Below are 11,828 nucleotides of genomic sequence, written 5' to 3' on the forward strand. Positions count from 1 at the left end.
AAAGAAAAACCAGTCATGTGATCGCTTGCGCGACTCCCGGTAGTCTCTCCTCCTCTCTGCTCCCACTGAATGAGGAGGAGAGACTGCCGGGACCTGTCGCGCGATCACGTGACTGGTTTTTTTTTTTAGTCTGTTTCCGGCCACTGTGAGGAGGACTAACACCGAGGATCTGCGCGGGAGAAGATAGAAGACAAGAAGACCAGAAGACAGAAAAGAGGAATTCAAAAGAGAAAAAGACAGGTAAATAAAATGGAGGCACATAGACAGAGGTGACATAATGAAGGGGCACAGGGGTAATACAATGAAGGGGCACAGCGGTAATACAATGAAGGGGCACAGCGGTAATACAATGAAGGGGCACAGGGTTTAATACAATGAAGGGGCATAGGGGTAATACAATGAAGGGGCACAGGGGTAATACAATAAAGGGGCACAGAGGTGATACAATGAAGGGGCACAGGGGTAATATAATGAAGGGGCAAAAGTGGCAATAAATGGGCATAGTTTGATGATTGATGGACAAAAGTGACAAGGGCACATCCTTGGATTAATGTGTATTATTTTTGCAAACATCTTAATAAGTATTTCTGTCTTAAATACTTATTAGGTTGTTTTGACCCAACTACTTAAAAACCGGGACTGCTCGGTTATTATCGGGTGCCTTTTTCTGTAGTCTTGCTCTTTTCACATGTTAGGTACGCCCCCAAAGATGCAAGCCACGCCCCCACCACCTTTGGCGGCGGCACATACTTTCACTTCTACTTAACTATAGGGGTATATGGTAGGCTACAAAAATATAGTGCTATGGATTGTTTCAGGGAGGGGGCCCAAAACCAGTATCCTGCCTAGGGCCCCATGAGGTCTAAATCCGGCTCTGTGCCTGCTACCCATGCAGCTCTGGTCAGTGTGATAGGCCAGGGAGGATCCATCCACAGCAACCCGGATCCATAGTAAGAGGTCCGAGCCCAAATGTACCAGCACAGGAGTACACTAGCAGTGACAGTTACCCAGAAGGAACGTGGTTTTGAGCGCTATAAAGCAACCCGGATCCATAGTAAGAGGTCCGAGCCCAAGTGTACCAGCACAGGAGTACACTAGCAGTGACAGTTACCCAGAAGGAACATGGTTCTGAGCGCCATAAAGTGATGGCAGTATTGTACCATAAAGTGAACCATAAAGTGGTTCAGTGGTGGCAGCATTGTAAGCCCCTCCTACTGCGGAAAGAGGGCGCATTTGGGATAACGAAAGGGAACGGTGGCAAAGTAAGCCCAGCCGGTTCCCAGCAACAACAGACAGGGTGGCATAGGCGCTCCATCCTGTCACACCTATACTTTACACTTTTGTTATATCCTCTCTTCCCTGTACAAGACCATGTAGTCACTTTGATAACACAGGTTCCTCACCATCTGGAAACATGGGCTTTTTCACGTTCAGTAGAAATTAGAGAAGAAATTTATGCAGCTACTCACCAATATAACTCAGTCTCTTTCTCCTAGCTGATTGTCCCTGCTCTTCACCCTTGTTATTATATCTCAGTCCAGCAAAAGGGCAGAACACAATATTCTTCAGGTTTCCCCAGCTGTTCCCTCCCTTAATAAAGAATGGCTCAGTCCAGTCACATCAAAAGTGAAAAAATCATGGGTTACTTATGAGTATTGCTCCCAGCCTCTGGATCCCAAAATGACTCTTCTTGCAGACATCCAGTAATGCTTTATATCTCTCTTTCACAGCTCTCCTCCGCTCTCCTCCAGACCTATCAGACTCCCCAAGGTCTCCGCTGTGGCTGACATACAAGGGGTCTCTCCTTGACCTACTTGCCTCTCCTTGTTTCTCCTTTCCTCTCCCAGGATGTCTGTCGCTTTAGGCCCCCCTTAGAATTTCAACTGCTGTTTGTAACTGCTTCTTCACAAGCTCCTCCTATCCACTGTATGCTGGAATATGTAGTTCTCTGCCTGCAAAGGTGGCATCCAAAGCACATGTGTGGCATGCTCGGGTCGCCAGCGCCACATTTGTGTGGTAAGGAATTTAAAGTGTAAGCTCCTATAGAGCAAGGACTGATGTGAATGAATGAATATTCTCTGTACAGCGCTGCATAATATAAAGATATTATTCAAATAAACAATAATAGTAGCCTTCAGTGTAACCAAAGCTTGCACTCCTATGTGACATAATAACCATTATATCACTGGGGTCGAAGATGAAAATACTATTGTACACATTCTTTCAGTGTACAAATATAATATTATCATTAAAGTTTTTAGGTGTTTCTATATCCCATTATGCAGTGCTTCTATGTTTTTCATAGAAAGTGCTGTTCATGTTACAAAATTCAAGTTTGCATTGCAATCTAGAGATCTTTTTATAAGCTTTAGATGACCACATCTAGCTCACAAGTTGCCAATTAAACAATTCTGCCTGTGGATGTACTCTTTACTTTGTTTTTAACAAGTTCATGTTGGCAATTAACAATTATATTATGTACTAAGACTGGCAGGAGAGTATAACATTTTCTTCCATCATAAGCAGTCTACTCTTAGTTTGAAAGTGTTGTAAAGAGGTAATTGTATGTGTAATATTTAGCATTACTCATTAAGGTTCATTTATAAACCACAAAAACCCTGCTTTATTTCTGCAAAAGTGCCTACCTGTCCTACTTTCAAGGTGCATGCCCACTTCATGGTCTTTGGAAGTAATTTGTAAAAGCAATTTGTGCCTACACAGCACTGCTCCTTGACACATACCTGACTCTCTCAAGCTATAATTGACTGCTGAAATCCAGTAATGTAGGCTGATTGAAACAGGAATGCCAGATTTTGAGACTAGACAGGATGGCAGCTTTTAGGCCTCTTCTCTGAATTCTAGCAATATACACATTATGGTAACAGCTCTAGTGCCCAAATAAATATATTAGGAAATAATTCACCCCATTCTCAGCCATATTGTGAAGTTATATTGCGCAGTCATGTTGACAGTTCCACTGTAAGCTACATGGCAGGCCACTTTGCTCAGATATATTGACAAGTATTTTGGTACATCGCTAGCTACTTATCCCAAAGATTTTGCCAGTCACTTAACTAGTTCCAATGCCAGCCCATTTACCCAGTTACTGTATTATTTTTTACATGTTATCCTTGGGTACTCCACTGTAAAAACACAAATGGCCGAGCTAGTGTTCCCTTCACCTCTAGTAGCTTACTTTTCATTAAAGCTAGATGCCTTTGCAATTTAAAGGCAGATGTCCTTTTCATTGATCCTTTTGATAAAGTTGCTAATGGAGCGTTGAAATGGAATAGATTTATGAATGTGTATATATTTATCTAAACACATATATATCATTATTGTAAAGCAGTTCTGTAGAGAATAGTCAGCTACAATAGTTTGCTGATCAATTGCTTTTAATTTCAATCTCAATACACTTTTCACAGACTAGTGGCTACTTGTTGTTGTTAATGCATTGTATTGCATATATCCAATAGTACTTGACAGTATATACAGACTGAGTTAGAAAGATATAATTCTGAACTAACTAGTATATTCTTTGAAAAAGAATATACTAGCAGTCTGACAGCAAAAGCTGTCAGACTGCTGCTAATAGTCTGACAGCTTTGGCTGTCAGACTATTAGCAGAAGAATCCAAAAAACAAGCAGATTTCTTTCTTTTAAAATTGAACCATTTTCTAGTGAAAGTAATGTTGGGCCTGATTCATTAAATTCATTAAGGACCCCTAAAAAAACACTATATATTCTAATTTGCTGCCGCTATATAAATAAATGAGGATGCTGAGAGATGAATGTGGCCTGCACCCCTACTACAAAAATTAAAAGAGTAGGTACACTATACATTGCCAGTGTAGTCATCGGTTGTCAAGAGCATGGCTTTCATTACCTTGTCGCTATATAAATAAAGGAGGATGCTGAGAGATGAATGTGGCTTGCATCCCTACTGCAAAAATTAGCACACAATACATTGCCAGAGTATTCATCGTTTGCCAAGAGTATAGCTTTCAGTACCTTTCCGCTATATATATATATATTAGGATGCAGAAAAATTAATGTGGCCTGTGCACCCCTACTACAAAAATTAGGCACACAATACATTGTCAGAGTATTCATCAGTTGCCAAGAGAATGGTGTCAGGATTCCCAATATGAAAATCACTGAGAGAATGTAAGTGGAAAGAAGTGGTGTATTATTACACAGGTTACACAGGTTACACAGGTTACGGATGCAATAATTGGTAAGGCATCAAATACTAGTCAGCAGAGTATGGCAGTTATAGCATGGATTATTTAGGAAGTCACAGATGAAGAGGATGGTCAATGGTAATATAGTTCAAAGAGGCAGTGCTGAGAAGCCGGAAAAAACACGGGTGTCAGGAAACCTGATTTACACTGGAGGTGTCACATGCCGGGCCATCGGTTTGTATAACCGTGGCCCGACACACTTACCTGCTCCCTGCTGACCGCCGCGCTCTGTCCAGCTGTCCGGCATCTTCTTCTTGGGTCTGCACATGCGCAGACTCAATCCTCTTATGTCCTCTGCCTCTCTCGCATTGGCTACTCAATTTTGGCTCAAAAGTTTAAAACGCACTTCCCGCTGCAGCTCAGTGCCTGTTTATCAAGTTACCTGCTAGGTACTAGACGTGGCTCCAGTTCTCCTGCTGTATACCTGTTGTCCGCAGAGCTGACGCTTCATCTGCTGTAACCTGTTGTCTGCAGAGCTGACACTTCATCGTGCACTTTGCCACTATCCCTGTGGTAACCAGTTGCCCGCAGAGCTGACACTTCACTACTCCTGTTGTAACCTTTCATCTGCAGAGTTTCTCCTATCTAAATTCCCCTATAGGTCTCGCCTGACACTTCCAGTAAGGGCCAGGACCTGCGGTGCGGACACAGCTAAGACCAAACCACCTTGCAGCGGTTACTGGTGAATACCGCCCATCCGTTAGACTCCGCGCCTTGCTGGAAGTAGTGCTAAATTAGGCAGATCTAGGATACAACCCTTCTGAACTGTGACAGGAGGCAGGAGGCACCAAATGAGTCACAGGTGACAGGAATTGCAGATTACTCAGGAGGCACGAGTCACCGGGTGAGTCACAGGTATCTGGACTGCGGGTTACTTGGGGGCCCGAGGCACCGGATGCGTCACAGGTAGGCAGCCAGCCAGGAGACTGGATCAGATACAGTGGTGTAACAACTGCAGACACAGGATCTGGATATGCCACAGACTGTAGATGCTGGATTGCTTGTGGTGCAATAGAATGCAGACACAGGAGCAGGATATACCACAGAGTGTAGGTGCATAATTGCTAGTGGTGCAATGGAATGCAAACACAGCAAAGCAGGAGGGTCAAAGCCACATGGTCCACCACAATACCAGGGAGAAGGCAGAAGAGAAGTCACAACAAAGCCAGGTCTGGGTCATAAGATGAGGTGCAAAACGAGAAGCCAAGCAGAGGTCAAAACCAGGAAATCAGTCAGCATTCATACACAGAAAAACCGGCAGCACTAAAGGCAACAGATGAACTGGCAAGAGCTGCTGGGATAGGTAGGATTTTATAGGCCAGGGACAGGTGTTAGGCATCCTGGAGAAACAAGCTTAGCTCTGGTAGGTAGGAGAGCAGTCCAAGTACCACAGTGGCTCATTTGGTGGAACAGTGGTACTACAAGCTGGATAAATATAAAGGCAAAAGTGCAACATAGTACTTGGCAGACAGGAGCTACAGGAGGCAGATCGTGACACATGGCTTTCAATACCTTGTTTTACTTATATGCTCTGTGCCATAATGCTGTCCTTCTGAATCAAACCAGGGGACTTGTATATATTTATGGGGAGGGAGGGAAAAAAAATCATTCCCCCGGGGTAAGTTTGATCCAACCCTGTGGTAAAGGGGACTGCCTGAGACTTGCAGCGGAGATGACCCCAAGACCCACGTACATAAATATGAAATGTATATAAATTGTAGTTATATGTTCTATTAGTGACATGTTATAAATATGTAAAAGAGACAGTTCAGATCGCCCTTCCCACACTTGCAAGTATGTATAATACTTACATTGATGCAGATTTTTTTGCCCAAAACATGTCTTGACAATGCAATTGAAAGTCCACATTCTGAGAAATTAACAGGACAGATTTTGGAGCTGGCAAATAATACATGTATAGATGGAGATATGATATATGGTGATTTATGCTATGTGATGGAGTTATGAAACCATAAAGTATGGTTAATTATTTTTAGAATTCAAATGGAGAAAGCAAATGCACTGGTGGCAGATTTACAAAATCCTTCATTAAGAGAACAGTGGACAACTACGGACAATGGCATTAGTAGATATTTAAAAATGATGAGACGGCATAGTGTTAAATGGTACAAGTAAAAATGGCATTGTCCTTGGAGTGAGGTACATCTGTGCCTTAATGCTGCCCTTCTGAATTAAACTAGGAGACTTGTAAACATTTATGTGGTAAGGAGGGCAGAAAAATAATTTTCCCGGGGTAAGCTTCAGCCAACCCCGGGGTAAGGGGGACTGCCCGAGACTTGCGGCAGAGGCAAGTCTCTGGAAATGAATGTTAATGCTATAAATAGTAATTTTCAATTAAATCCAGACCCAAAACCGAACCTTTTCATGTTTGACACAACTGGTAGCAAAGCCAAAACATGAAGTTGGGTTAGAACCGACACTGGTTTTTAAATCGAAACATGAGGGTCGGCGCACATCTCTAAATCTAGGCACTGGAGCTCAATCTGGCAAGTATATCAATCACAGGACCACTTTATATAAAGGAGGGGATAAGGTTTGTGTGGGAGATTTGTGCCCCAATTCAGATACAGGTGCATTGCTAGTTTGTTTGCATTCCACTACGGTACACATGTAAAGATGACAATTACAAGATTGTTTGCTATCCAACTTTAGACACATACCCATATTTTGGTTGCTACATCGCCCTGTATCCAAGAGTCAATATGAACGTAACTGGGGGTACAACCCCTCCGGCAAATGCGACTATGTCATCTACACCTCAAATTTTGCGCCATTTTAGCAAAACTTTAGGATCTTAACAACCGCACCAGAACAGGATATCTATGTGTGATATGATATCTATGAGTGCAGAGGATACATAAGTGGGAATCTAGCAGATGAAATCCTGCTATGCAAGGTAAGGGTTGTGACTGTCACTTTTCTCAGACATAACATCAGTTACTTTATCAGTTTCATTGCAGGCAATTTTGCCACACACAGACAGTCACTTTGTCAACACTCATTGGCAACCATTATGCCAGTTCATTTACCAACTGCTTTTCCAAACGTCTTCAAGCAAAACTCCAGCAGTGGTTGGTATGCTGAACTTCCTCTCAAAGCCTTCACATGATCACGTATATATTGTGTATGTGGAAGTTCAGAGGATATCCTGTATTGTAAATGCTTCTCTCTTTGACTTCAATATAAAACGTTAAATGAATTTAAGGGTTCTCTACAACCTGTCATATAAATGTAATGCTCAATCTACAGGTATTGCCAAATAGATCTTAGAGAAAGCAACAAATGTGACTTTAAGGAAGTATAATCCACCAATTGTTAAATAAGATGTATTGCACATAATTCCCCCAATGTATGCAGATTAGTCTGAGGAGTCTTGTGGATTTAGTATGCAAGAGAGATGCTTGTCTGCCCCCCCCCATATATAACCAGAGAATAATGGTGCGGGAACATATGCCCTTCCCACTCTACAATTGTCACATATGCTTCCTCACTATTCTCCTTTTGCCACATAATCTCTACCTATAGATTACTACCTGCTGAGATATCCAGTGGAGAGCTGCTCTGAACTTCACAGCAGCTCCCACCACTGCTACACCATGTGGAAGGAACTCAGAGTGTCCCACATAATGGGGCAGCAGTGTGACCCTCCTCCTATGGACAATGCAGCAGGGTAAGAGCTCATGGCAGGGGTGGACTGGGAGAGCTGCATAAACAGGACATACCCCCTGACTATACCTGCAGTTAGGACACTGTGTGGAAAAGTTTCCTAAAATTGCAATACATTTAACTCTGTTTTGTGTTTATATATATTATAATGATTTGTGAGGATATATACATATAAAAAAACGAAGGCATGAGAACTCAGAAGGTGTATGTTCTGTACCTCACTTCTAGAGCCATGTCTTGGAGTGTCTCAGATTTCTCTAACATCTCTTCTTTAGACCAAACAAGTTTGTTGCTGCAAAGCCAAAATCGCCTATTTCAGGTGCCAGCTCTTTATCTGTTTGTATTGCAATATCGATGTTCTGTCCACTTCCCACTAATGTCTGGAGTGTCTGTGTTGCAACATGTCATGGCTCTGTTGTCATTGGATGGGCTGCTTCGATATCTCTGCTGTTTATGTACTCTGCTTGTAAGCTTTTTCTCATAGCCAGGTACTCTCAATACTCATGTGTTTATCCGTGGTAGAGCAGAAAAAGATGGAAACATAGGTGGTACCATAGCAGAGTGACCATGACAAGAGATAGGGTGCCCGTTACAGAGGAAAGGAGCAATGGCACCAGCATTTAAGTTTTTTTTTTTTAAATATCTGATGGAAGAAGCGCAAAGGTGGTTTAACATACAGAAAACAATTTACCCTTAGTTACCATTCTAATAACTATAAAATAAAATTTCTTTCTTCTGTGTTGTGCAAAGTCACAATAACATTTAATAATTAGGATTTTCCGTATGTATATAAAGCAGTTTAAAAAAACATTTGAAATTAGTTACGTTTGTGATATTTATTTATTGTTCTAATATATTTGTACATTTTCAATATATCATATAGTGATGTAATATAGAGCTAATAATGTATAAATTCATTGAACTTTCTGGGTGAAATATTTTCCAGTTTGCCTAGCAGACGCGGGCTGACGGACGTCAGCCCGGGGGGCACACGCTGCACAGGCGACCGCATCATATGACACGTGATGCGGCCACGTCATCAATGCGCGGCCGCATCACATTTATATTACTTCCGGGGGGGGGCGGGCGGCCCTAGCAGCCGTGATTCTGAGCGGCCCGGGGGGCCGATGCCCCCCTGCCCCCCGGCCCAGCCCGCCCCTGTTGCCTAGCCTGATTCAAGTTACCTGCTAGGTACTAGACGTGGCTCCAGTTCTCCTGCTGTATAGCCCGTGGAGTAGCAACAAATTAGAGGCAGGTGCAGCTTGAGCTGTATAGTCCGTGGAGTAGCATACAGCAGAGGCACTGACGATCCAGGTAAGAGCTCATAGAATAGGTAGGAACCTAACCAGACAGGTAACTTGATCAACAGGCCCAGAGGAAAGGGAGGAAGTGCCTTTTCAAGTCTGGAGCCAAAACAGGAACCAATAGGAATCTTAATTAGAAGTAGACAGATAATCACACCCCATGCCATAAATTACCATGCCTCAACTGGCAAGATTGGAATAATATGTGTGGGATGCCACTGCTGGCATACTGTTTGGAGGATGTCATTGATGATATATTTGAGAAGCACTAGACATATTTGCTAGGCTCAGAGGGGATGGTTGTGGGGGGTGCATAAAGGAGTCAAGATGATCCATTCCTAATTGCTCCACTGGAGCCTTCTACTGTCTTTGACTTCCTCTGACACTGGGGTTATACCTCACTGAATATTTTTGTACACCAGTCTCACAATGGAGAGTTAGAGATTCCTCTTCCTTTTCCTTATTGGCAGAGCTCTATGGTGACTGAGACAATTGTCGATAATGGGGTTAACACCTGATAAATCAGTGATTTCTCTGGAGTTAAACTTTTGATAAATTTGGTGAAGCGAATATAATGCCTTTCTCTGGCAAAAATGTCTGTTTAACTTAAGGCTTCTCACCTAATAATAAACAGACACAAAAGTCTTCTTCGTTACCATGATCCCTGCAGCTCAATAGGGTAAAAAGAGCCCTAATGACTTTTAGTAGGAGGCTGGTATGCTATTTTTTGCAGTCTGTCCGCCATAGAGGCATCGGTCCTCCTCTGAACACCCTAGAGCTGGTAGTCACTATGGCAGGGATGTTGTAAAGTTGGAGATGCTATTTAAGCTACAAAATAAAATGGGGAGACTCCCATGTAAAGAAAGGAAGAGTCCTCAGAGGGGAAAAGACCCTATTTTAAGAAACCCTGGTGCAGAAGGCAAAATTCACTACCTTCCAACTAGACTTATTATTAAATTATTAGCCCACAAATTATTTACAGGGACCCTACATTTCATTATTAGCCTCTATAATATATAGAACCCCCATTAACACCACATTGCATTGATAGCTCCCATATTTAATATAAACCCCATATTAAATTTATAAATCCCAACTACATAAATATCCACCACCAGTCCTCACATTTCATAAATAGCCCTCATATTGCCTTAATAATCCCACTGTGCGACCTTAAAAGCCTCCCAATACATTAAACACTCAGACACAAACAATACTATCTGTCACGGTTTGGTATTCTGGACTCTGGATCCGTTCAGTAGATGTTATAGAAACGGGTCCTCGGGGAGTGATAGTAGTACCCGGAAGGTAAATAGATAACAAATGCAGAATAAAAGTACAAACAGTGGCTTAATGATGACTTGGATAAGTAACAGGAAAGTCTCAATATATATATATATATATACACTAGGAACGTAGTATAAGGTGAGCGGAGTCACCAGCAGTATAGTATGCAAAAAAATACAGTATAGATATAATTCAATATGGCAATGGAATGAACAGTCCCATAACAAGGTGGAGATAATAATAATGCAGCAGGTATATGGTAACACAATTAGGCAGCACACATTGGTGGAGAGAGTAACAGTCCAGGTAACATTATAGTCACAAACAGATGCGACCAGAGGAAGGAACCATACAATGCCTTAATATACTTTGATAGATACAGGAACAGTTCAGCCAGAAAGAGAATGTAACAAACATGCAGCTTGATGATACAACCTGTAGTGCCACTGAGCCACCGAGGCAAATGCGGAGTAGACGAAGCTTGAACAGGATAGCCCAGGTAGATGACTTGGTAGGTTCAGATGTCAGTTGAACAGCACAGCCCATGTAATAGCAATGCCACGAAGGCAAGTGTAGATTAAGCGATCCATCCCATGGAATAGGAATACAATGGAGGCAAGTGCAGCTTGAGAAGTGTAGACAGTGGGACAGCAGCTTGACGAAGTCAGGTGCATTTTAAGCAGTCCAGACCATGGATCGGAAATACAGCGGAGACAGGTGCAACTTGAGCGGTATAATCCTTGGAGTAGCAACACAACTTAGACAGGTGTAGCTTGAGCAGTATAGTCCATGGAGCAGCAACACAGCAGAGGAAGGTGCAGCTTGAGCTGTATAGCCTGTGGAGTAGCAACACAGCAGAGGCAGGTGCAGCTTGAGCGGTATAGCCAGTGGAGTAGCAACACAGCAGAGGAAGGTGCAGTTTGAGCTGTATAGTCCGTGGAGTAGCACACAGCAGAGGCAGGTGCAGCTTGAGCTGTATAGCCCGTGCAGTAGCAACATAGCAGAGGCAGGTGCAGCTTGAGCTGTATAGTCTATGGAGTAGCACACAGCAGAGGCAGGTGCAGCTTGAACTGTATAGCCCGTGGAGTAGCAACACAGCAGAGGCAGGTGCAGCTTGAGCTGTATAGTCCGTGGAGTAGCAACACAGCAGAGGCAAGTGCAGCTTGAGTGGTATAGCCCGTGGAGTAGCACACAGCAGAGATGGTTGCAGCTTGAGTGGTATAGCCCGCGGAGTAGCAACACAGCAGAGGCAGGTGCAGCTTGAGCGGTATAGCCCGTGGAGTAGCAACACAGCAGAGGAAGGTGC

Source organism: Mixophyes fleayi, chromosome 1 (assembly GCF_038048845.1).
Source record: "Mixophyes fleayi isolate aMixFle1 chromosome 1, aMixFle1.hap1, whole genome shotgun sequence".
In the NCBI taxonomy this organism is placed as follows: domain Eukaryota; kingdom Metazoa; phylum Chordata; class Amphibia; order Anura; family Limnodynastidae; genus Mixophyes; species Mixophyes fleayi.